This window comes from Varanus komodoensis, unplaced genomic scaffold (assembly GCF_004798865.1).
Source record: "Varanus komodoensis strain SLA01 unplaced genomic scaffold, ASM479886v1 scaffold18_1, whole genome shotgun sequence".
NCBI lineage: Eukaryota > Metazoa > Chordata > Lepidosauria > Squamata > Varanidae > Varanus > Varanus komodoensis.
This window is the reverse complement of record NW_025335548.1, coordinates 5,941,504-5,965,414: the sequence shown is the minus strand read 5'-3', so window position 1 is coordinate 5,965,414 and position 23,911 is coordinate 5,941,504.

Below are 23,911 nucleotides of genomic sequence, written 5' to 3'. Positions count from 1 at the left end.
TATGTGGAAGAGTATCATCTCTGCAATAAGAAATTGTGTAAAGCTGTTCTCATTGTCCAGAAGAAAGCACATTTCTCTTTAGCCTAGGCAAGCAACAGGTTCGTGCAACACCAGTGCAACACCAGTTCAACAAAGGCGTTATTTGGTGTGCATTTTTTTGCATTGTTTGGATTGATTTATACCTGGAAACAGCAGAACCCCCCTTTCTCTGAAAAACCACAAGGCCCCCGGGAATCCCCCTCCGCTTTCTTGGAACGCCTACTTGAGGCATATAGGCAATACACACCTATCGACCCTCCGGCGGCTGAAAACGCACGGGCAATTAACACAGCCTTTGTTTCACAGGCAATTAACACAGCCTTTGTTTCACAGTCGGCCCCAGACATAAAAAAAAAAATAAAAAAAATCAGAAGTTAGATGGCTTTGAGGGAAAGTTACTTAGTGAATTAGTGGAAATAGCCCAGAAAGTATTCAACGGCAATCCTAGTGAAGGAGGCTAAGAAATTGACATTGGGCCAGGACCTCCAGATCATCGGCGCCCACACGGTAGAGACCCTTCTCCGAAGCCCACCTCATCGCTGCATCTCCAATGCTCGCGCCACGCAATATCTGGTATTACTGTTGGACCCTCCCCGGGTAACCTTCTCCATGTCTCCAAGACGATGGTCCTAAATCCGGCCACCCTCCTGCTGGGGGACGAACAGGAGGGCCCCGCCCCCGACTGCACTGAGGCCCTCGACACTATCACCGGCACCAGACCAGACCTGTCCGATGTCCCGCTAAGCCCGCCGGCCCACAACCTATTTACAGATGGGAGCAGTTTTGTCAAGGACAGAGTCCAGTATGCGGGAGCAGCGGTGGTCACCAGATCTGAGGTAATATGGGCCCAGTCACTGGGACACAGCACGTCAGCCCAAAGGGCGCAGCTCATCGCCCTAGCGCAAGCCCCCCGGTGGGGGAAGGGGAAGACTCTTAACATTTACACAGACAGCCGGTACACCTTCGCCACGGCTCACGTCCACGGGGCGTTGTACCGGGAAAGGGGACTGTGGACCTCCGGGAGGAAGGATATTAAAAACACGGAAAAAATAATGGAGGCCCTCTGGTTACCAGAACGCATGGCTAGTACAAAACTGCCAGAGAGGCGGCCCTAAGACCAGTAGGGCCACTAGAGATCCTCCCGGTACATCTGCCTCCCCGAGTTCTTCCTGAACAGCCAACTGATTCACAGAAGGAAAAGGACTTGGGCACATTCTTGAAGTTGGCAGTCATTGGACGGACCTCCTTCCGTTTGCCCTCCTCGATGCTCCCCTTATAGGAAGCAATGTAATTGGGCGACCGCCCCCTCTGCTCCCCCGCCTGGCGGAAGAGACGCGCACCCAGTTGTCTAACCACAACTTGCTTGAGTCCTTGCAGGCCCTTGATCGCCTCCAGCACGATATTCGCCGACAGGTTCGGTCCAACATGGGCGAAACTATGGAGGCTCCGGACCCCGCAGCCGACCCCCGCAGCGTAAACCCGGGAGATTAGGTCTGGCTAAAGAACTTTCACCCTGTCACTCTAGGTGCCCGGTGGCTAGGACCCTTCCAGGTGATCCTCTCCACTCCCACGGCGGTAAGACTGGCTGAAAAACCCCACTGGATCCACATGACAGATAAAGCCTGCTTCGCCAGTCCTCTCGGGAAAAATGGACGGTGGACGGTGCACCAAACCGAAAACCCTCTGCGAGTCAAGTTAAAAAGGGTCTCCTCCCAGCAGCGCTCCTGATTCTTCTCGCCCGCCCAGTAGGCTATCCCCTCCCGAACCCACACCAGCCACTTACCATGGAATGGACATTGCAGACTGCAGACTGATTGGCAGGCCTCCCCGCCAGTAGCAACCGTCCTAGGGGTGAATGTGTATCTCCTACTCGGAAAATTATGGGAGCGCCTGCCCATGGAGGCTCCACCTCTCTATAACATTAGAAGAGTTCTCAGGTCAAGGGACCTGTGTCACGGGTCCCGGTGGGCCCCACAATGATCCACAATACGCTGCTACCTTACTCCTGACCCCCACAGCACGCCCCTACCTCCTGGCAGCCCCGAATGGGACTCTTTTTGCTTGCCAATCCGGCCTCACCCCGTGCAGCTTATGTGCTGCCTTGGATAAGAAATGCTGCTTTTATGCAAATCATTCAGGCATCACCCGTAGCAGTCTAGACCTAGTCAAAGCCTGCCTGGAGGACTGGAAAAGGCGCCGCCAGGAGGGTTCCAACTGGTATCCGTGCCTCTTTAACTGGTCCCCCTGGCTAACCAGTCTGCTCTCTTCCCTTGCTGGAATAATCCTTTTAGGATTATTATTTTTCCTTATCTTCGGGCCCCTTCTGCTCAGTTGGGTCACCCGCCTTGTCCAGCAGCGCATTATCGCTGCGAAAGTACTGGCATTTCATGTCAGGTCTCATCTGGGGCAGGGTAATGGTTACAAGCTCCACCCGCTAGCGGTCCACGGACTCGATGATTCGATTCTCCAAAAGACCAGTAGGGAATGTTGTAACCCCCCCTCATAATCAAGCACGTAGCCAGGGCATGGCTCATCACGAGTAGCACGTAGCCAGGGCATAGCTCATCACAAGTATCAGGGTGTCCTGTTCGCATGAGAACAAGCACACGAACACGGATGTGCACGCTACGCAAAGCTGACGACAAAGCAGGCTACGCTCCAGCATTACCAGTATCACCGCAGACGTTATGCCCTTGTACCCACGCTTGCTTGCTTTTGCATGATAAATGTGCAAAATGTGCTCTCCCCTATTGTTTCTCTGTTGTTCCCCTATTGTTCGCTGTTATTCAAGCACCTGCATAGCCGTCCATGTAAAAGAGTATAAAAATCCTGCCTTCGATCTGCTCAGCACCGCACTCTAACGAGTGATGGTCCCTGCCGGCAGGTAAATAAATCTCTCTCGATAATTCCAACCAGTCTCTGGTCTCGTCCGTAAAATCTCGCCATACAACACTGACAACTGCCATGCTTCCAAAAGTCTCTCTGCTAGTGCGATTGCTTATCTAGATTTTTTAGTTCTGTACCTGCCCTAGCTTTTGCTGTGGAACTGAGGCGTTCCAAATTCAGGTTATCGTCCTGGTTATTTCAAACTTTTGCACAAAGCGCTATGCTTGACATTTCCCTGCAACATTCAGCCCCTGTGTCTCTCCTCCCACTTCACCAGTGCAAATACTCTTCACCCGCAGGGCCAAGGTTGGCGAGCAGCCTCGCTCCTTGCCTGCTATGGAAGCCCTCTTGGGAGTCTTGGAGTCTCTCAGGCCTGTAGCTCTTCCTCCTGGCCATCATGTGACCTCTGTCAGCCCCGAAGCCACATCAAGGGATGGTGCGGCACTTCCTCATAACTTCCCTCTTCCAGTGTGTGGTTTTGTGGATTGAGCCCAGATGGAAAATGGAAACAAGCGGACACCAGAGGCACTTAATAAAGCTGCCCAAGAAACAGTACTGTAGCATCATGTTGGTTTATAAGGCCTTTTCTGTTTTTATTTATTTACTTAATACTTTTCTAGACTGTCCCTTACTGTGGTCTTGGGATGGTTTAACAATAAGACAATATAAAACAAAACAAAACACAGCATCCTAATAAAATTTCCAACCAACAATAAAACCCCAATTAAAACAATCAAATCTTAAAACATTGGAAGGATAAAAAGGTTTATTAGTGCCAATCAGTAATTCACAAATCTTTCTCTCCCTCAGTCCTTTGTACTTTCTACTGAATGCTATTGTGGCTCATGGAGCTTGGAAGTACTGGAATGTTGGAGGTCCGTACCACCTCCTTATAGCTTAGAGCAGAGTAGGCAGCCTGACGCCATCCAGATATCTTGTACCAGAAATCCCATCATGAAGAATGGTCAAGGATAATGAGAACTGTAAGCCAAAGCATCTCAATGATACCAAGCTGCCTACAGCTTGCCTAGTATATCTTGGCTATTGACCAAATGTTCTAATCTATCTTTATGATGTTGCCTATATAAAAACACATCACCGTCATACCTGATACACGCATTGATTGCTCCGTGGAAAACACTAATGTATACAGTGATCGTCAGGGAAAAGCCTTTATGTCAATGGGACTTGCTCCCTAGGAAGAATTCATGGGTTTGCTGCTTGGGATGTCTGAGAAATGAGTCCATATTTGTATGAATTCAACTGGTAGATTCTGCAGCATTTTCTGTGTCATGTGGATTTGGTAGACTTGCTGGCCAGTTTCCAATTTTGTGCATGAGTGCAAGTAAATCTAAATTCTGGTTAACAAGAAATCTGATTCCGTCGATGTACAGAATGACAAATGGAACAACAAATGGCCAGTGCTCCACAAAGTGTTGTTGGAACAGATTTTACAAAATCTTGACATTCCTTATTGCAACCTTAAATGACACTGGAAATTTTCGTGGAGGGCTGCTGTTTCTAAAGGTATATAGCACAATACTGAAGTCAGCACAAGTCTGTTGTAGAAGGTTAATTGCTAATGGCTTCAGAGAAAGAAAAGTGAATTCCTTATTTCAGCTCTGGTGAAATCAGAAGATAGCTAGAAAGATCCAGTTCAATTTGTACTGACAAATGAATAAAATCTATGTTTGTACCCTCAGGCAAAAAAAGTATGACCTTCCTTTCTTTACTGTGTTCTGAGGTGCTCTTTAAAGAACCAATACATTAGCCAAGAAGGACTGATGTAATTCACTAGGTAAATGTTCCTGCTCATTGAAAACACTCAATATCGCTGATGTATTTCTGATATATTTATACAGGAGAAAAATTCCCTGTGTCAGGTATTAGTTTTTCAAAAAGAGCATTAAGATTCTCATTGACTTACCCTTTAGAGCTGTTAGGCATTGAGTGATGTCAAGTCAATCTGCAGATCCGTCACAGCACTGATTTATTTATTTATTCATTTCATTTCTCTGATTTCAAAATAATTTCTTTCTTTCTCTACAGGATAGTGGAATACTTCATTCCCTCTTCTAAAGTAACGTGGGTGATGTCTTTGGTGATTAAATCAACATGCCAGTCTCCAACAAAATAAAAGGTATTATTATTATTATTATTATTATTATTATTATTATTATTATTGATGATGATGATGATGATGATGATGATGATGATGATTTGTAAACAAAATAGATCCCTCTCTCACCTAGAAGAGAAACTATCTGGACTGTTTCTCAGAATATGTTGTCTCCCTGCTACTTTATGTCACACACACTATTTTTGCCTTGAAACAAAAAAAATCTTCCTTCCAGTTCAGACTCTGTGTACATTTGGATCAGTATTATCTGCTCTGAATTGTAATGTCAGTCTAGCATCTTTAAAAACCAGCAAACAAAGATGCTGGGAATGGAACTCAGGACCTTCCATATGCTCAGAAGGAACTTCACCACTAACTTGGAATCTCTTTCCATATTACTGAGTTCTCAGCTGTGGATATTTGAGGAATTAGATCAGGAGTACTCAAATTTGTCTCTCCAGAAGCTTTGCCCATCAACTCTTGTCAATATTTGCCAGCACAGCCACCAGTGAGAGAAGACAGGTGTTGCAAGCCAATGCACCTGGAATGCCACAGGTTGTTATCTGAATTGGATTATTGTGGAAGCTTGTGCAAAATGCCTTGATCCCACACTAACTGGACTAATGTCTGGATCAGAAAAGAGGCATCTAGCAGAGTCCATACATCTTTGGATCTGGAGATGCAATCCCAGGCAGTTTATCTATCTGAAAATAGAGATTTAAATATGGATCTCAGAAAAAAAAGATACAATTTTAACTCAGTATTCTGAGATGAAGCTTATATCTAAATATGTTTTAAGATACATATTCTGTGTCTTTGTTAACACTGTAGATGAATACAAGAAATTGAACAGTACAGAATTATGGGCAAAAAATGTGAAAGTGACATGAACAAGAAACAGACACATTTGTTCATTTCAAGAAACCCTTATAATTTTCTCTGGGTGTGATATTCATGCTACAGTGCCTAGGCCTCAGTAACAAATATGGCACAGCCATGTCAAGAGGAAGAAATCACTGTAAGGTTTGCAGAGACAAAAGTTGGAGAATTTTAGTTAACTCAGATTATAGATCTGCACACTCTGCATAGAAGCTGATCAGTTCCATCACGTGACTTCTTCTGTTCAGCAGGCATGGGAGATGAGGCCATATAAAGCAAGAGCGGGCAGAAAATGGATTTACAGATGTTTTTGACTTCACGTCCCTTCTTGACCACTGGACATGCTAGCAGAGGCTTCTGGGCATTAAAGTCCAAAGCATCTGGGGGGCTCTATCTTCTGCCCATCCCTGATGTAGAAAACCTGAGGCTGGATGAGAGTTAGTCATACTCGGAGTGTCCTCACTGAAATCAGCAAGTCTGGAAGGAATCATAACTAACTTAAGTCTCATTGGTTTCAACAGGGCTGCTTCCAGTGTGACCAGGTCTGGATCCAACCTCTGGAGCACAGTCTGTCTGTATCCTAGTGACGTGAATGTGTGTCTCTCCTAGCAATCCTGCTACCTATCCAAGAGCCTGTTCCTGCTGGAGGACAAGCTGTGGATGAGTCAGCTGAAGCTGAGTCCAGTCAAGGCTGAAGTAATTATCGCTGGCATGGCATATAAACCCAGAGAACATATGTGCATTAGTCACTGGAGCTGGCCCCTCTCGTTGCAAGCTCTGGCGCACTGTGGATGTAAGAGTGATCCCAACAGACTCGAGATTGCTTTTAGGATTAGAAATAAGTTCTGTCCCCCATTTATTTTATTGCAGGGATTTCTTTGCTGCCAAAGAGACAAGAAAGGAGCTGAAAAGAGCCACAAATGGATTGCAACTGCTGAGAAATAATTTGTCATGCTTGTAAGAAGGAGATATAGCTTTCAGATGTTTGCTGATGAAAAACACACACATGACACTACCCAAAAATCAACGGCTGCTTCTAAATGCAGATGAACAACTAAATTGCATGTAAAAGAGAGTCATGCATTGATTTCCATGTTTGTTTATTTCTCCAGATAGCAATTTTGAGGTTGGTATGTACTGACCCTGATAATGATTGAAATGCACTACTTTTTCTGAATTAAATCTATCCCACCTCTTTATTAACTGCAAAGGGAGAAACATGTAAGCACATTATGAGTCTATCTGTAGTTACAAATTACATTGGTACAGCCAAACTACATACTATGATGACCTGTGCAGGGAGAGAGACAGGGGGAGTGCGTCCCTGTTAGTTCTCCTGGACCTCTCAGCGGCTTTCGATACCATCGACTATGGTATCCTCCTGGATAGGCTGGTGGGATTGGGAGTTGGAGGCACCGCGTGGTGGTGGTTCTGCTCCTATCTCAACGGCTGATTTCAGAAGGTGGTGCTGGGGGACTATGGCTCTGCGCCATGGCAGCTATGCCATGGAGTGCCGCAGGGGTCCATTTTGTCCCCCTTGCTATTCAACATCTACATGAAACCGCTGGGAGAGGTCATCAGGAGGTGTGGGCTGCGGAATCATTAGTACACTGATGATACCCAGCTCTACCTCTCATTTTCCACCAATCCAGGTGAGGCAGTGGCTGTGCTGAACCAGTGCCTGGCCTGGCCGAGGTAATGGGCTGGATGAGGGCCAATAAACTGAAGCTCAATCCAGACAAGACGGAGGTCCTGTTGGTGGGCGGCTTGGACCTTGGGATGGGGGACTTGGGCCTTGTCCTAAATGGGGTTGCACTCCCTCTGAGGGACAGGGTTCGCAGCTTAGGAGTGCTCCTCGACCCTGAGCTGTCTTTAGAAGCCCAGGTAACGGCAGTGGCGAGGAGCGCTTTCCTTCAGCTTCAGCTGATACATCAGCTGCGTCCCTTCCCGGAGAACGATTGCCTGGCAACAGTGACACACGCGTTAGTAACTTCCCGATTAGATTTCTGCAACACGCTGTACGTGGGGCTATCCTTGAAGACGGTCCAGATACTTCAATTGGTGCAGAATAGAGCTGCCAGGTTGCTGACGGGGACTGGGTGTTGTTCTCATATAACCCCAGTTCTCCGTCAGCTCCACTGGCTCCTGATTGAAGTCCGGGCCCAATTCAAGGTGTTGGTTATGACCTATAAAGCCCTAAACGGCTTGGGCCCTGGGTATCTAAAGGAATGCTTGCGTCCATATATGCCCTCCCGCCCCTTGAGATCAGCAACAGATGCCCTTCTCCGGGAACCCTCCGTGAAGGAAATTAGGAGGGTAAGTACTCGGAGGAGGGCTTTCTCTGCGGTGGCGCCCCACCTATGGAATGCGCTCCCCAGAAAGGTCCGCCTGGCGCCATCGTTATTTGTTTTTTGGTGCCAGGCTAAGACCTTTTTATTTAAAACTTATTTTAAGTGTTAATTTATTATGTAGGATTTTAAAAAATTTTAAGCCGAGATGCACCGGGTTTTAATATTTTTAGTGTATAACTTTGTTTTCGTATAATTTTGTATGTTTTTGTTTTTGTTGTAAGCCACCCTGAGGCTTTGTTGCGATGGGGGCGGCATAGAAATGTTTTAAATAAATAAATAAATAAATAAATAAATAAATAAATAAATACTATGATGGAGATTCATGTCCGATTTGCTTCCTCTTTCATGATGATGATGATGATGATGATTCAGATAGCAGCTATGAGGGCCAAAGGAGACAGGATTTATTCTTTGCCCCATTGCTGGTTCCCTGAATTATATGGCTTGCTAGTGGCCTCTGTTACATTAAAAGAAAAAATCTTCATGCCACATGGTCCAAGTGACTATGAATACAGAGCAGCTAAATTTTCCTAAGGAAAACTGCATCTGCAATCTTGTTCTGATGGGACCTTATTTAACCTGAACAAGTGATGAAAACTTAAATTCAGGCTGGATTCCCTGATTAGCACGCAGCTCAGCTTTGCTGCATAAGAGATTTCAGCATCGTGTGGAGCTGAGAGTCTAAGTTAAGGCTGCCGTGATCTCTAACTGTTCATCCATCTATCTAATCCTCAGTTCACTTCATGTAAATATTATATTATAACCACAGTAAGGATAAGTGGCATCCTTTTATTTTATTGGTTATTCAGCAATAAGTTTAGGGATGGGGGAATTGTGCTATCCCACACGGTGGAGGCTCTGCCCATCCATAAATTTTCAAATGTGAGTATTAAAAAAAAAGACCTAGCATAACTGAGCCTCTGTTTGTGTCCCCAAAGGCTTTCAATGCAGTGAAGGGTTGGGAAGTACATCGCCCCTCACCTGGAAACAGAAAAGTGGGAGTCGGAAGATACAAGTGAGGACCATGGGAATGTAGCTCTGCCCTGTCCCAGTTTCCAATGTCCCAGGGCCTTGGAGGCAAAAGCACAAGCAAAATACCCCTTTCCCTGCCTGGGAGGCCTGCATTTATTTCTGTAGCTCCAGAATGCATCACAGAGCCTGGTCCTTGTCTGAAGTCGCTTGAGATCCATAATTTCAGCCCAACTGCTGACAAGGGGAGGATGAGTGCACTCTCTTTAGGAAAAACCATGCCTCAGTGCAGATGGCAGAGAGGAGATAAGGCTTGATTTCTTTCAACATGATGCAGCTCTCGCATTGAAGTGGGTGACACAAACCAGAGTTTGCCTAAGCTTCCATTGAGATCCTTATTCAGTGCAAGCAACTGATACAGACGTGGCTGGGCATGTTCTTCGCTCATGAACCCACTGGATTTGCAAATGGAAGAGCTCAGTCGCAGCTGAGACACTGGGCTCAAACACAAGCTGGAAGAGAGAAAGCTAATCCTTGAGAAGAACCAGACCATCACTCAAAGGAGGCTTGTTCCCAAAGTAAATTTCCTTTTTCTTCACTTGGAATACAGCTGGCTGGATTTTCCCTGCAATACTTCAAGGGATTCTGCTTTCTTATCTTCTTTTAATGTTGTTGGCTGGAATTGCACATCTCATTTCCCCATGGTGTCCTCCCCCATGGTGTCCTCCTATGCTGCTTAGGATGGAGGCAACGTAACATCTGGATGGAGGCAACGCTAAAGGAGGGCATTTAAGATTCCTTTCCATTGCGTGGATGGAACCCAGCCCCAAAAGAAGGATGGTTTCACAAGGGGAAAAGCCACTGTGTGAACTGAGCTCGGGTCTACCACAAATATTCTCAAAATCTGAGACATATAAACTACCTCTACCTCATCCAGTTCAGTTAAATCTCAGAATAGCCTCAGAAACAGTGGGAAGGGAAGAGTGAGAGACTGTTCCTGCACTAAAGAAGCAGAAGCTCCTACACTGCTCCATTGTCCCCATATCAGGAGTTAAATATCATTCTGCAGGGGAAATGGACATTCTGCTTCAGATGTTACGCAGGAACCAACATTAGTGGTTGGAGAACAATCAGTTCAATGCAACTATTGTGGTTGTGCAACTGTTAAACAATATGTGAGAACTGAGAAACTTGGCCATCTTCCAAATTTGCATTTCTCCAAATTTTGAGTATATTAGTGAAAATAATTACAAGCAATACATTATATTAGGAATTTGGCTTGCAAAAATGTATATAATATGTGATACTGAAAACAAGATTAATGTGTTAGGCTAAATGCACACCAAAATGCACAGAAATGTTCTTGCAACCATTTTTTCAATGTTCGGAACTTAGAGATTGGAAAAATAGAAAACTGAGAGAAACCAAACTTGGCAGGTTCACCCCATCCATAAGAAAATAGCACTCACAATTTCCAGAGAGGAAATCATGTTAGCCTGTTACAAGAAAAGGAAGAAAAAGGAGTTAGCCTGTGGCACCTTAAAGACTATCCAATTTATGATTGGTTGATCATTCATAGGTTGGACTGATTTCACAAACATTTATGCTGTAATAAATATGTCAGCATTAGCAAATGCGTGATGTGCTGTAGCCATCCCATCCAATCCAAACTAGCGGTATGTATGGAAATTCTAAGCATGCATGTAAATAATTTCTTGCAGATATGCCTCCGTACAGGAGCCAATACAGGTTTTTCTGCCGCAGAGTGATTTCTTCTTTCACGCTGACTCCCATAACTGACTTTAAATTCAGCACAAATTTTACCTCAGGCAGGCTTTTGGCTTAAAAAAATAACTCAAGTATGTTGATGTTTGTCTGATTAAGCATTTATTTGGCACCTTTTAAAAAGCCTATCTCTCTCTTCCCCCCCTCCACCCTTTTCCTACTTAAAATATCCGTCTAGGCAGTGGGACCAACTGTAAGAATGCAATAAGAGCTAGTCCATCAGTACTTTACAGAACTAGCTTCTACAGCCAGTTAGAGGGACCTGTTGCTCCTTCCATGCATAGACCGTCCAAGTGGAAATGAGTGTGAATCTGCCCTCTCAAGTCATACATGGCTAACTGAGAATGGACTTTATGAATTTCAACTGGCTCCCAGTGCACTTCTGGGCCCAATTCAAAGTGTAAGCTTTGTCCTCCAAAATCCTTCATGACCTATAACCAGGGTATTTGACAGACCATATGTCCCCATAGCTGCCTACCTGTACATTAGAGTTGAGTTGTCTGCCCCATTGAAGGCACCCAGTAAGGAAACATTCTCACCTAAGACTTTTGCCAGGCACCAATAAAATTACCCATTCAATGCCAGGAAGACCTCATTTTCCAAGCTTTTAAGGTATGATTTAATCCTGCTGATACTTTTACACTGTCATTATAATTGTGTGACTTTTACTTCATTATGAGATTCATTGTTATTTCATATTTACATTTTAATTGTTTGAATGTTCTTTTCGTAAATTGTTCTGAGAGTATGATTGGTAGGAAGGAATTCAAGTATGTACACAGCCTTACACAGGTCATTCTTTTTTGCTTTTTCATAAGGTTTGTATAGTCATTACTAGTTTTATAACCATTTTAAAAGTTTTATAACCATTATAGCCCTACTAATGAGAAACATAAAATCTCACTGTAGCGTAAAACTTTGCAAATGAAATTTCACTCCGGGAAGGACTCTGCTGATAGACAAAGCAATTATAAAAATAGGGTCTGTATTTTGAAAGCACAGTAATAAAAACATATTTGTTTGTTAACATTCAGTTGCAGTACAATTTGATGACAGATCTATGGAACAGAAAAGCAGAAGAAATACATCTTTACCTCCCTTAGAAAAAGAACAACAACCAAGACAAATGTCAGAAGAAGTAACTCATAGCAGTGGACAATCAATTAATCTAGTTGCATTTGGGCTCGACAGCAGGAACTGGATGCAACTCTTTTATGATAGAAATATTTCCCTCCTTGGAGGGTTCATTTATAACTTTTTATGGAGCTTTCCTTTATTTGCACGATATTTCAAAAGGAGTCCATTGCTGATCTCAGAGGATCTCTTAAAAGTACAAATGCACAAGCCACTGCTTATACATATGCTAATTCTGTGCCATTCATGGACAATATAGATATCAGTGGCTACTAGTACTGATGGTTACTTGCATCATGAGCTAGGTTTCCTCCCTCCACATAGTCAAAACCCACAGACACTTCTTTCAAAAAGTTCTTCATTGACCAAGGAGATTTCCAGAAGCACAAACACTCAGAATGACTCTCTGAGCATGCACAGGGCAGTTTGTTGAATCCAATCTAGTATTTACTTCTAGGAACTCTCCTTACGAGTATGCTTGGGTACCATCCTTTTGGGAGGGGCCTTTTGGAAAGGAGCTCATCACCTCTCTGCGTGCCAGTCCTCTAATTGGGCTGCCCTTCTCTGCTGATGTGGGGGTTCGGGTTAGGAGGTCGAGAGCCATACCCACCTCATCTGCCTCTGAGTAACTCACCTGCTCCAAGCCTCCTTCTGATAACTGCTCGTCTTGGCCATTCTCAGAGGCTTGCTGCACCCATGAGGAGTCTGGCCTTCAGATAAGCACCTCCTCCCATCTCAACACCTGGAACTGGCCCCCATTTTGAGGCCTCCTCCTCCTCCTCCGAGCCCTAGTTGTCATGCTTTGGGAATGTGCACCAAGAGCAACTGTACCTCACTTCCAACAACGTGCTACCTCCAGTAACAGAGGCCCATGTAGATTAGTTGCTGGGGAACATGGGGAAGGTGTTCTTGCCCTCATATGCTGCTTGTGGTCTCCTATAGGCAGCTGGTTGGCCATTGTATGGACAGTATGCTGAACTGGACAGACCCTACGTTTGGTCCAGGAGGGCTCTTCTCATGTTCATAAGCTCCCACCCAACCCCACTAGATGTGAAACTCTGGAAGGGGCATTTTGCTAACTTGGGGGCAGGGGCATAAACAGGAAAAAGGGTGAATTGCGATGAACTTAACTGTGAACAAATGTCCTCTCCAGACATGGGGATGAGCATCCACACATCCAGAGATACTCCCTTCTATGGGATATTTGAACTTTGGTCATAGCAGGTCTTGGCGGAAGTGACCAGTTGGTGTGCCAGGTCTAGTTATGCGGGTACTTAATCTAGTGCTGATTCCATAGCTGGGGTTGCTAAAACTGGACCTGGATGCGTAGCAAAGTGTTGATGCTCTCATTGAAAGATTGCTTATGAAACGCTTTGATGTTCAGCCAGACCCAGCAGTAAGCTTTGACTTGCTTACTTCAGGTTGAGCATCTTCGAGAGATTACAGCACGTTCTTCCAAATACCAGGATGGGAGGACAATGTGCCCTGTGCCAAGCAGCATGCCCGGAGACCACTGGTCGCATTCCTACTCTTGGGAATTCTACCGTCACTGCATGTGTTTTTCCCACTTTCATTTTTACCCACCAGGTTTCAAAATGCCCTCATTTTGGAGCTGCGTATGCGACACACAGTTCCACGGTTGCATCCACCTCTAGGACCAGAAAACAAGCAGTGGTGAGTGCCAAACAGGTGAGTTGGAACTGGTGGATGAGTTGTAGGAACTCTTTCTGAGTCACTGCTTTAGGGCCAAATCTATTCGGGAGAGAAGTTTCAGGTAAGTCTTACAGGACTTGAGAACACTGATTGTAAAGACAGTCCAGTTCTGACTCCATATTTTCTGAGGCCAGTGGGCATTCAGGTCTCATGGGGCCCTTATGCAAAATGCCCTTAGTATCCCCACTTTCTGAGTCCATGGGCATCCTCCCTGTGTGGGTTCGCATGTTCTCTTCCAATGGCATCACTGTCTGCTTGTCCTTTCCCTGTGTGCCCAGAAGCAGCAGGTGAGGCCAGCAAGAGCTGCTCTTCCTTATCCTTCCTGTTTTAGCGCAATCAAATCTGAGTGTCTGTTTCTCTGAACTTGTAACTCCTTTCATCTCCTGCCCAGTATATCTCTTTTAGTACCTTTCCTCTACCACTAATTCCAGCCTTCTTAGGTGGTTCTGTGATCTTGTTCACCCATCTTTTTGAAAAGGCTTCTATGAGGAGAGCGGTTTCCTCCTCAGCTCCCCTTTTAGCAAGATCAAATGATCCATTATCATTGCAACTCCTGCCACCCTCTCTGGTTTTTTATCCTGCTTTGCCCCTCAAATTCTTTATGAATACTCTTTGGAGTTAAACTTAATTTAACACTTATTTCTTGTTTAACTTCTTCCTACATCAATATGCAACCTAGCATTAGTCACATTTGGGGTCATTTTGTTACCCCATTCAAAAGTGCCTCAGGCAAAGCATATTCTGCATATGAAAGACCTTTGTTCTGGCTGTATGTCCCCCGCCCCCCGCCCCCCCCCACACCTTCCCCTGGAAGGTTCAATCTGTGTAAGACTGACTTTCAGCTTTCAACAAGTGCAAGTAATGGAAAGTTTAAGTTTCATGATGCTATGCATAACAATGACGTTTGCAAAAACAATGCTTAGCCTATTGACCTTCGACCTGCTTAGAAATAGTTTGGCATACTAACTAGACCATCATATAAAAGCTTTCCCTCAAGGAATCTTGATTCCGTTTGCTAGACTCTTGGCTTTCAATGCAACTAAGATGATCTATACTTAAAGGAACAAAATAAGATTAAGTATAGATCATCTTAGTTTCATTGAAAGCCAAGTTTTGGTACCCATAAAAGGTATTCTTATGCTGATTCGTGGGAAACTTTTTTCCCCAGGCACGCTTTTAGAAAGAATTATTTATTGCAAGAAAACTGCAAAAGGCAGGGGGCTAACATTTGGAGACTTTTTACAACTTATTTTTGACTAGGCAGTTTTCCGCTACTGCACTAGAAGGGCTGGACTGTAGCTCTACTTATGTGTAAATTACACAACCAAACATTTTGCACCATTTCCCACAGTATTCAGAGCCTCCAACAAACAGGATGAGACTAAACAGTGCCCCATTGCTCATGTCCTCCGCTCTCATGCATCTTGCCTCTTCATTTTAACCTCCCCAAGTCGGACAAATATATTCCTTTCATCTACTTGGATGTTGAAAACTTTGCAGACATTCTTTAAATTAGTGAAGAAAGCTTCCACATTGCCCCCTTTTATTTCTTGAGAAATTGTGTGTGACTGTGTTGCAGTTGTTACTGCAGTCCTGGGTACCTTCCTCTCCCCACTCCTGCCCTTTATTTTTAAGCTTCTGCTTAATCACTTCCAGTCCAAATTCAATCTCTCTCTCTCTGTCTCCCCGCCACACCACCCGATCTATTTCCCTTTCCTCAGTAAGCATCTTAACTAACGCAAACTCCCTCTGACCTTCTCTGTCTTCTCTCTCAGTTCCCGCCAACCCAACCCCTCTTGCCCTTCCTGCCTCTTTCGCACAAGCCTCTTCTTGCAACTCTCTCCTCCTCCTCCTCTCTTCTTCACCTCCCTCCTTCTCCACCATGGAGTTTAGTCTTTCAGGGCCATTTCCCAGATCACTTGCTACTTTTTACCCGAGCCAGCCCTTCAGGAGCATCCAACCTATATTTGTGCAAGCTGTTTTCCTTCTTTGTTTCCATGGGATCCCTTTCACTGCAGTTCCCTAATGTTACCCACGAACACTTGCCTCAGGAATGCCTGGACTGCCACTTCTTAACTGGGAATTTTTTCCACACACACAAATCAGCATCTACTCAATACCCAAATGTTTTCCCTCAAGAACCCCCTTTCTTGTCACACTGTCTCTTTTCCAAAACTGTCCTCCCGCCACCCCCCTCCACACCTCTGCTGGGCTCTACCTATCTAACTATAGATATCCCAGTGGGCTGTCATATCCCATCACTGCATACCACGTCTTATATCACTACCCCATCTTTGTGGGAAAGCTCATTAGAGTGTTGATTGATTTTTAACCACCTTTATTTTGCATGTATGCCACTCTCTTGCTTGAGCTGTAGGCCTTTCCAGGTCACCTGTTCCCCTCAGCTATCCTGTTTGCCTCTCACTCAGGACCCATGAAAGACCCTCGGCCTCTTCCACTTCCCAGCTCCTCAGAGAGACCAGCAGTACTCCAGCCACCAGCCTCAGGCAAAGGGCTTGGATATTGTGGTTTTCCTCACTGCTGCCTTCTCCTCCTCCTCCTCCACAACTATGGGAGCATTCCCTCCCTTGGTTGCCTGATCTAGCACCAAGGACCAGCAGTAAAACAAAACCAGTGCCGTTTTATACAGGGATACATAAAGCACATTCAGGTGCTTGCCTGCCTTACAGCAGCTGCAGCTTTTCTACTCCAGTTTGAGGTCGCTTTTTTGCTGGTGATTCTGATTCAGTCGCTCAATGGGCACTCAGAAAGCGAGAGGTCAAACTCAGTTTCCCATTGTAGTCACACTGATCAATTTATCCAAGACAAACCAGTCCAGTCTTATAACAATTGCATCAAAATGTTATTTGGCCACAATCGTTTTTTCCTAACACAGCAGAGCAGAGTGTGAAGCCATCTTGGATTTTTGCATTTTGAAAACATTTCTGAGGGTAACAGAGACCGTCAGACACTAGGAAGGTTCTTCTAGACATTTTTTAGGAAAACCCTGGGCAAAAAGTGCGGGTGGCCACGATGTGAAAAGTAAACAGCATTCAATTTGGGAATGTTTAAACAGCAATGTTGTGTTTGTAAATGAAGCCTGAGAAAAGATAAACAAACCCAAACTAAGGGGGAAGAGCTTTTTTGTTAATCTTTGAAGGATTTATCTACCCTAAGCATGGTTTTGGTCATTGGCATAGCCCACCCTTTCAGTCCCCTCCCCTACACAAAATCACATGTTCTAAAACAAGTGGACACATTTTAAAATGTTCACAATTTTCATATTCTTTGTATGTTGCCATTTCAGATTTCCTAAAGAATTTCCATCACCGTCGTCATCATCATTGTGTAATAGGAATTCCAGAGTTTGAATAAGAAAATTCCTAATCAGAAGCTGGGGACGTAGCTGACTCTGGCTGCTAAGTAACGGGTGTCCCTTTGAAGATGAAAGACAGGGAATGGAGTGCAGCAGTGGAAATGGAGCGAGGAAATGTGCCCTGTTTCCTCTCTCTTGGGCAGCCCCCTGTGCCCTCTAATGGGGCCACTAGTAGTAAGAAATCAGAGGTACACTGTGCTGTTCTTTTGCAGTTTGAAGCTGTCCATTGCCTCTGTTCCACCCTCATCTGCCATAGGCCCAGCCCACAACTGGATGCTGCCCCCACGAATTTCTCCACAATGGGAATCGGCTCTTCATCTGTAACAAGTTCTGCACCTTGGCACACACAATACTGACTTACGGTGAAAGGAGACGACCCTTTTGCTACTGCATCTTGCAGCAGTTGCAGAAGTATCCATCTGTATGGATCATCTGTCTTGTACTGCAGTCAGGCGCTTTTCTATCACTTTCTGCCTGACCTTATGACTGCATCCTAAATGGCAGCAACAATTAAGTTGTTGTTCACTTAAGTTTGCCACTCCTACGAGATAACTTGTCTCAAGGGAGAGAGAAGTAACCAAGCTGGCTACTTTGTTTTCTTTTTGCTTGCTTGCTTTCACAATTTCCTGTACACTATGTATGCATTCCCTGCTCTAGCTCCTGCCTGCTAGGCAGAGGAATTTACGAACAGCAGTGGTGTGAAGTTAAAAGCTGGTCGGTCTGTCTAGTCCACTGGGATGGGATATACATGCAATGGAATGCTCCTTGCGAACCCGGTCTCTTTCTTTCCCTTCTGACGGGCCCTGAAGAACCTGCCTCTGCCTTCCCAGCAGCCTGAATGGAAGGCTGGTAGTGGTCGTGGTTCAGCTGTGTAACTGAACCCCAATGTCACGCTGGAGGAACTCACTTCCTCCTTCTCCAAGGAGCTAGAGCTCCAAAAGATGAACCGTACCAAGGAGCCACCCACATCAGGAGAACTGGAGGAGCCTGACCCCTCCGTGGAGATGATTGTAGATCCATCTTCTAGGAGGAGAGAGTTCCACCTCTGAGGTGGAGGCTAGGCAATCAACTGGCTCTTGAGGTGTTGTCAGAGAGGTCAGTAGGGCTCCTGTGAGAAGAAGTGCTCAACTACAGAGCAAAGCTCTTCAAGAAGAAAGGATTCCTCTCGTGATCCTTTCTTCCTCTTGTGGTGAGAATCAAGAAGTGCTGGCTACATAGGACTTCAATAGCCTAGCCATTGAGGGACAACTGCATCTAGCACCTTGCATCCCTGATCTTGCATTGCGATTGAAATGCCATGCTGCTAACCTTCAGCTCTCATGTGATCCTGCTCCTTGGTTATTGCATCTGACTGCTTAGCTTTTTCGGTTCAACTTTTGCTGTGCATCACATCTGCAAACCACCTAATTACTCAGTAATACTGTGCTTGAACATTTGGCTACTCAAGTGACTTTCCTATGGGATTTCCTCCTGAGCTTCCCTAGCGATCTTAACAAGTTAAAGCATGGAATGCAGCTGAACACACGGGACAGAAGGGAACAAGTGCATATGTCTGGCAGGGAACTGAGGGTGGTTGCGGCTACTGCTGTCTGGATATTTAGCTTCCTCCTTCAATTATGTCTCATCAGCATCTGGGTGCCAGGCTGACTTTGGGGCTTGTCCATCTGCCTGAGGAGTTGCATTGGGATCTGAACCTAGATTGTTGAGGTGCTGGGGCTGCCAAGCAGCAGAATTTCTGAAAGGTGCAATGCTGAGCCTCAAGCCGAGCTGGAAACCAGAATGTTTGTCTTGGAGGTTTATTCCTTATTCTCAGACAAAATGGATGAAGCCAGCAATGGATACTATGTAGTGATGGATGCATTTTTATTACTCACATGTTCGAAGAATGAAACCTGCTGGACTATTATGTCCTGGTACCCCTTCTTCCAGAGACTCAGTATTGGTAGGTCCCATGGAAGAAAGATGAGGAGGAGAAAGGCAGAGAGCAAGTTCAGTAACACTTCTTATTGGCTAAGCCGGACCAGATTACTGGCTCTCATATAGTTTTGGCTGCAGGTTTTAATGCCCCTGTAGGAAATGCCTGCTCATCACTTATCATTTAGTTCTGGCCATGAAAAACTGATCTCCCTCCTCTTCCTTTTCCCTCTATGCCCTTCTCTTGTCTGTCATGCCATTTTAGTTTGGAAGCCTGAAGACAAGACCTGCCTCCCTCCCTCTCCATCTGTCTCTGTTGCTGGGACAGAAAATAATTGTCCCAAAGCCTGAAAAAATATTGTAAGCTAGTAAATGAAAACCTCTCCCAATAATTAACCCCTGTTTGATTTATACCATGTTTGGCTGCTGGCTATGATGGATGCTACATAATTTTGTTAAGTGGTTTGTATTTTCTGTTTCTCTGTCAAGTGTAAGCTGATTCAAGAGCCAATAAGTGGTGGACTAGCAGATGACAGCAAGTAATTTTCTCATGTTTATTATTTGTGGGGGTGTCTTTTGCACATAGTAATGAAAAGTAAAAATCAACTAGAACATGCCCAGAGAGTGTTACAGGCTCCTCTTACGGGCAGGAAAGTGCAAGTACAGTGCTGATTTTATAATACACCTCCTAATCCTTTGGGAGTTGTCAGGATAATGCACATCCCTCCCCATCCCATTGCATCCTCAAAACGATACAAAAAATGAAGAACATTTCCACGAAAGAAAGCAAAGTGCAGGACAACACTCCGTTGTTGAAAGAATCTCGGCATTACAAGGACAATATCCAGATGTATGCTTAGATCACGCTGGACAGCAGGATCTAACTATACATGCCACTTCTCAGATCTGCAGAAGAAAAGGAGGAAGTGATTCTGACATCTTTATTTGGTTTCCAATCCATCTTTTGATAGTGCCTAGCTCTGGTGACAGGCCTCCCTCTGTGAAGCACATATCCTACCTCTGCATTTGGCTCTGTGTCTAAAGTACATACACTCTCCGCTTTGATTTCTCCCTGCTTGACAGTAGCTGAAGAAAGTGAACTGAGGACAGGGTCTTGTAGCCTGCAGAAGATCAGCATGTTAGAACATGAGGTACTTTTGAACTTCTCTGTCGGAAGGAAGGAAGGAAGGAAGGAAGGAAGGAAGGAAGGAAGGAAGGAAGGACGGACGGACTTCTGTTATGGGTGACTTAAAAGCCTGTAAGGAGAAGTGGAAGCTTTACTTGCTCAGTTTTACCAGCTTTATTTGCTTCATACTTTGCCTGGGTGGGGATTGCCCAATTTCTTAATGTTAACACAGAACTTTTTTTTTTTTAGCACCTACAATCCAACAAGGGTAATCCTACTTTTAAAAGACACATTTTGTTTTCATGCTACTGATGAATAGAGACCACTGAATGGGCTTCTCTTTTTTCTGCCAATCGCTGGTACCCAGATAAATTCCCAAGGGAACCAGGTGTTAGGAGACAGTTGGGAATCATCCTGCGCATTCTTAATGTAACATCGTTTGCCCCGGTTGGGGCTGCATTCCGAGGTAGTGTATCGGGGCTGCCTGCCTGTGGTGAGTGGGGTCAGACACACCCTATCCTCTTCCTTTCTCCTTCTCCCTTCTCAATTTCCTCCAAGTTCTTCTTATGAAGAAAATGCCACACTATATGTGTCTGTGCCCCTCCATATCACTTTGGAAAGATACAGAGAGAGCGGCCCATTTCTCACACATTCCGCAAGGCAGATCCATCTAATTCTAAGGAGGAGGTGGAGGAGCAAGAGCAGGTGGAGGAGCTGAGAGATTCAAGGCTAAGATTCTGAAGTTTCAGAGGCAGAGCATGAGACTGTGGCCACCCTGGAAAAGGAGGGAGATTTTCCAGGGTGGGAGGGGGAGCAGGGAAAAGAGAGGGAAAGAGGGAAGTGACCTGCTTATCACATGAGCCTAATTTGGTTCAGATTGATGTAGAGGACTCCCACTTTGCCACAGAGGCATCCTGGATCTATCCAAAGTGTTTTGATTCAGGATCCATCCAGAGCTAATGCCCATGCCTAAACTTAATTGCCTTTTGTGTAACTTCTTGTGATCTGATTTAGGCTGATGAGATGCCAGACCATCCGTCCGCTTCAGGAGTAATGGCCACATCAGCAGAAAGGAATGGATCTCTCTAATGGTGATGAAAGGAGAGAAACTCCTGAAGGGCAGCTACTGGGTAGCAGCAGCTTTTGAAGGCAACATTGGTGGATTTTTCACAGACAATGGCAAAATAACACTGGTTAGCACAGTACACAGGAAGGCAATGCTATTTAGAAGAAGGAGAACCATGCCTGGATGAAGGCGAACCACTTCTGAATATTTCTTTCCTTGAAACCACTAAGATGAAAATTTCCAAAATGCAGCAAGAGATAGTTTCAAAAGATGGGACTCCCAGGTGGGAAGGCATTCAGCAAGCTACTGGGGATAAGCAAAAGACAAGTGCACATAGTACTGTCTCTAATGACACAACTAGATCAAAGCTGAAAGGGAGTCTAGTGGTGGCAAGCACAGAAACAAAAGGAAGGTCTGATACTGCCCAACACAGGCAGTTGGAACATGGAACTTCAGAAGGATGAATCAAGGCAAACTGGAAACCATAAAGCAAGAAATGGGACGGTCCAACATCACATTAGTTCAAACAAGTGAACTAAAGCGGACTGGACTGGACCATTTTCCATCAGACAAATGCAAGTGTTTTATTCTGGAAATGACAAACTCAGAACAAATGGGCATGCTCTAAACTCAGGCAAGATGTAACAAAAGCAGTGAGAGTAAATCTGACCAAATAATATCAGTCAAAATTCTCAGAAAACCTATCAATATACAATCATACGCAGCCAAACCAAAAAAACTTTAAAATTTACTTTTCTATGAGGCCCAAGAACATGCTTTTCAATATAATGTCAGAGTCAAAGAACTTGTCAGAATTATTTAAATATATGACAACTTCAGCAAGAATTATAATTGCTTCTAAATAGAGAACAACAGAATGTCCAACAACAGAAGATTGGAAAAATAGGCTGGCTGAATATGCGATGATGGCAAAAAGAACTGATTATGTAAACAGATAACGGATTGAAGAATTAAATGATAAATGGACATTCTATTATATGCAGTTTAATTAATATAGAACAGAAGGAAGCTTGTTAACATATTGTTGATCATTTATAATTGATTCCAAGTGACTGGGGAAAGAGTTGGTTTAGAGAATTATAATTATCTTTTTGGTGAGCTTCAGCAAAGTACTAACTGACAAAAAACCAAATTTTGGCTTCTTTGGGAATTTGCAGGTTATAAGATATATTATATATATAAGATCCTTGGCATTCTTATGTTTCTTTTACAATTGTCTTCCTTTCTGTACTTGATTTCTTTTAAGAAAACAATAATTAAAATGTTTTCATACCAATAACTGATGCTGAAGAAAGATATGTTGAATCTGGCAAAAATTTTATTAGTTCACAAATCATTCCATTATTTAAGACTCCAAATTCCAATAAAATAAGAAAAAATTATTTCAATTAAATTATGAACCCAAAAGATCCAGGTTCTAGTCTGCACTCAGGCATGAAGTTCACTGGGTGACCTTGGGCCAGTCACTCACTTTCAACCTAACCCACCTCACAGGGTTGTTGTGAGGATAAAATGGAGCTATGTAAACTGCCTTGGGTTCCTCATAAGACGAAAAATGTAGGATATCAATGCAATGTAATTATAATAATAACAGATGGAACAAAGTTAAGTTGTCAATATTGAATCAGTATTTATCAATATTGTCAATATTTATCAGTCATAAAGAAGATGGTAGTGCCAAAATTTACATTTCTATGTAAATTCTATGTATTAACCACTAGTATCACAAAAAAAAAAACCCTTTAAAATGTGACAATCAGCAATTGATGCTTTTATTTTTAAAGTATAAGATCTAGGAGATCAAAATATTTATGGTATAGGAGAATATGGGAAGCTAGGTGAGGAATAACCAAATTAAAATTATATTATGAAGCTTATCATCATAGACATTTAATGTCTATAACTAACAGCTCACAAAACAAACATTCCATTGAAAAGAAAATTCTTTATTCCAAAATTTGGAATTTAAAGTATTTCCTTTTATTAAAAAGGAAGTTAAAAACAGCAGCAATACATGAGCATCAGTTGTATATTGAAAATTTGTAAACATAAGAAAAATGCTTTGTGTTATCTCTGTGCTACACTTTTCCTGACATAGTGGTATTTTTAATTTATTAAAATTTAAAAACATAAACCACCAATCCTTTTTCTGTATCGTATATATTTGGGGGGAAAGGACTGCTTTTTCAAAATAAACCCATGTTTATGGTGTGTTTTGCTTCCAAAATATTGTACTCTCTGAAAGGATACACTGAACCATAGGAATTCTCATTGCACAATATCCTCCTCCATCCAAGAGGTAGCCACAAAATCTGGGCCCGGAATGGAGAAATCAAGTGGGCATTTCCTTTGCTGTGCTTATACACTGATAACTTAGTGTGCAATTCTAAGCATAGCTACTCATAAGTAGGAATGGAAAGCAATTTCCTTTCAAAATTATAAGTGTCAAATATCCTATGTCCCTTCAGACACTGGCTAGGGGGACACATAATTCCTCCCTAAGTGGCTGATCTCTAAGGCCTAATCAAAGGTA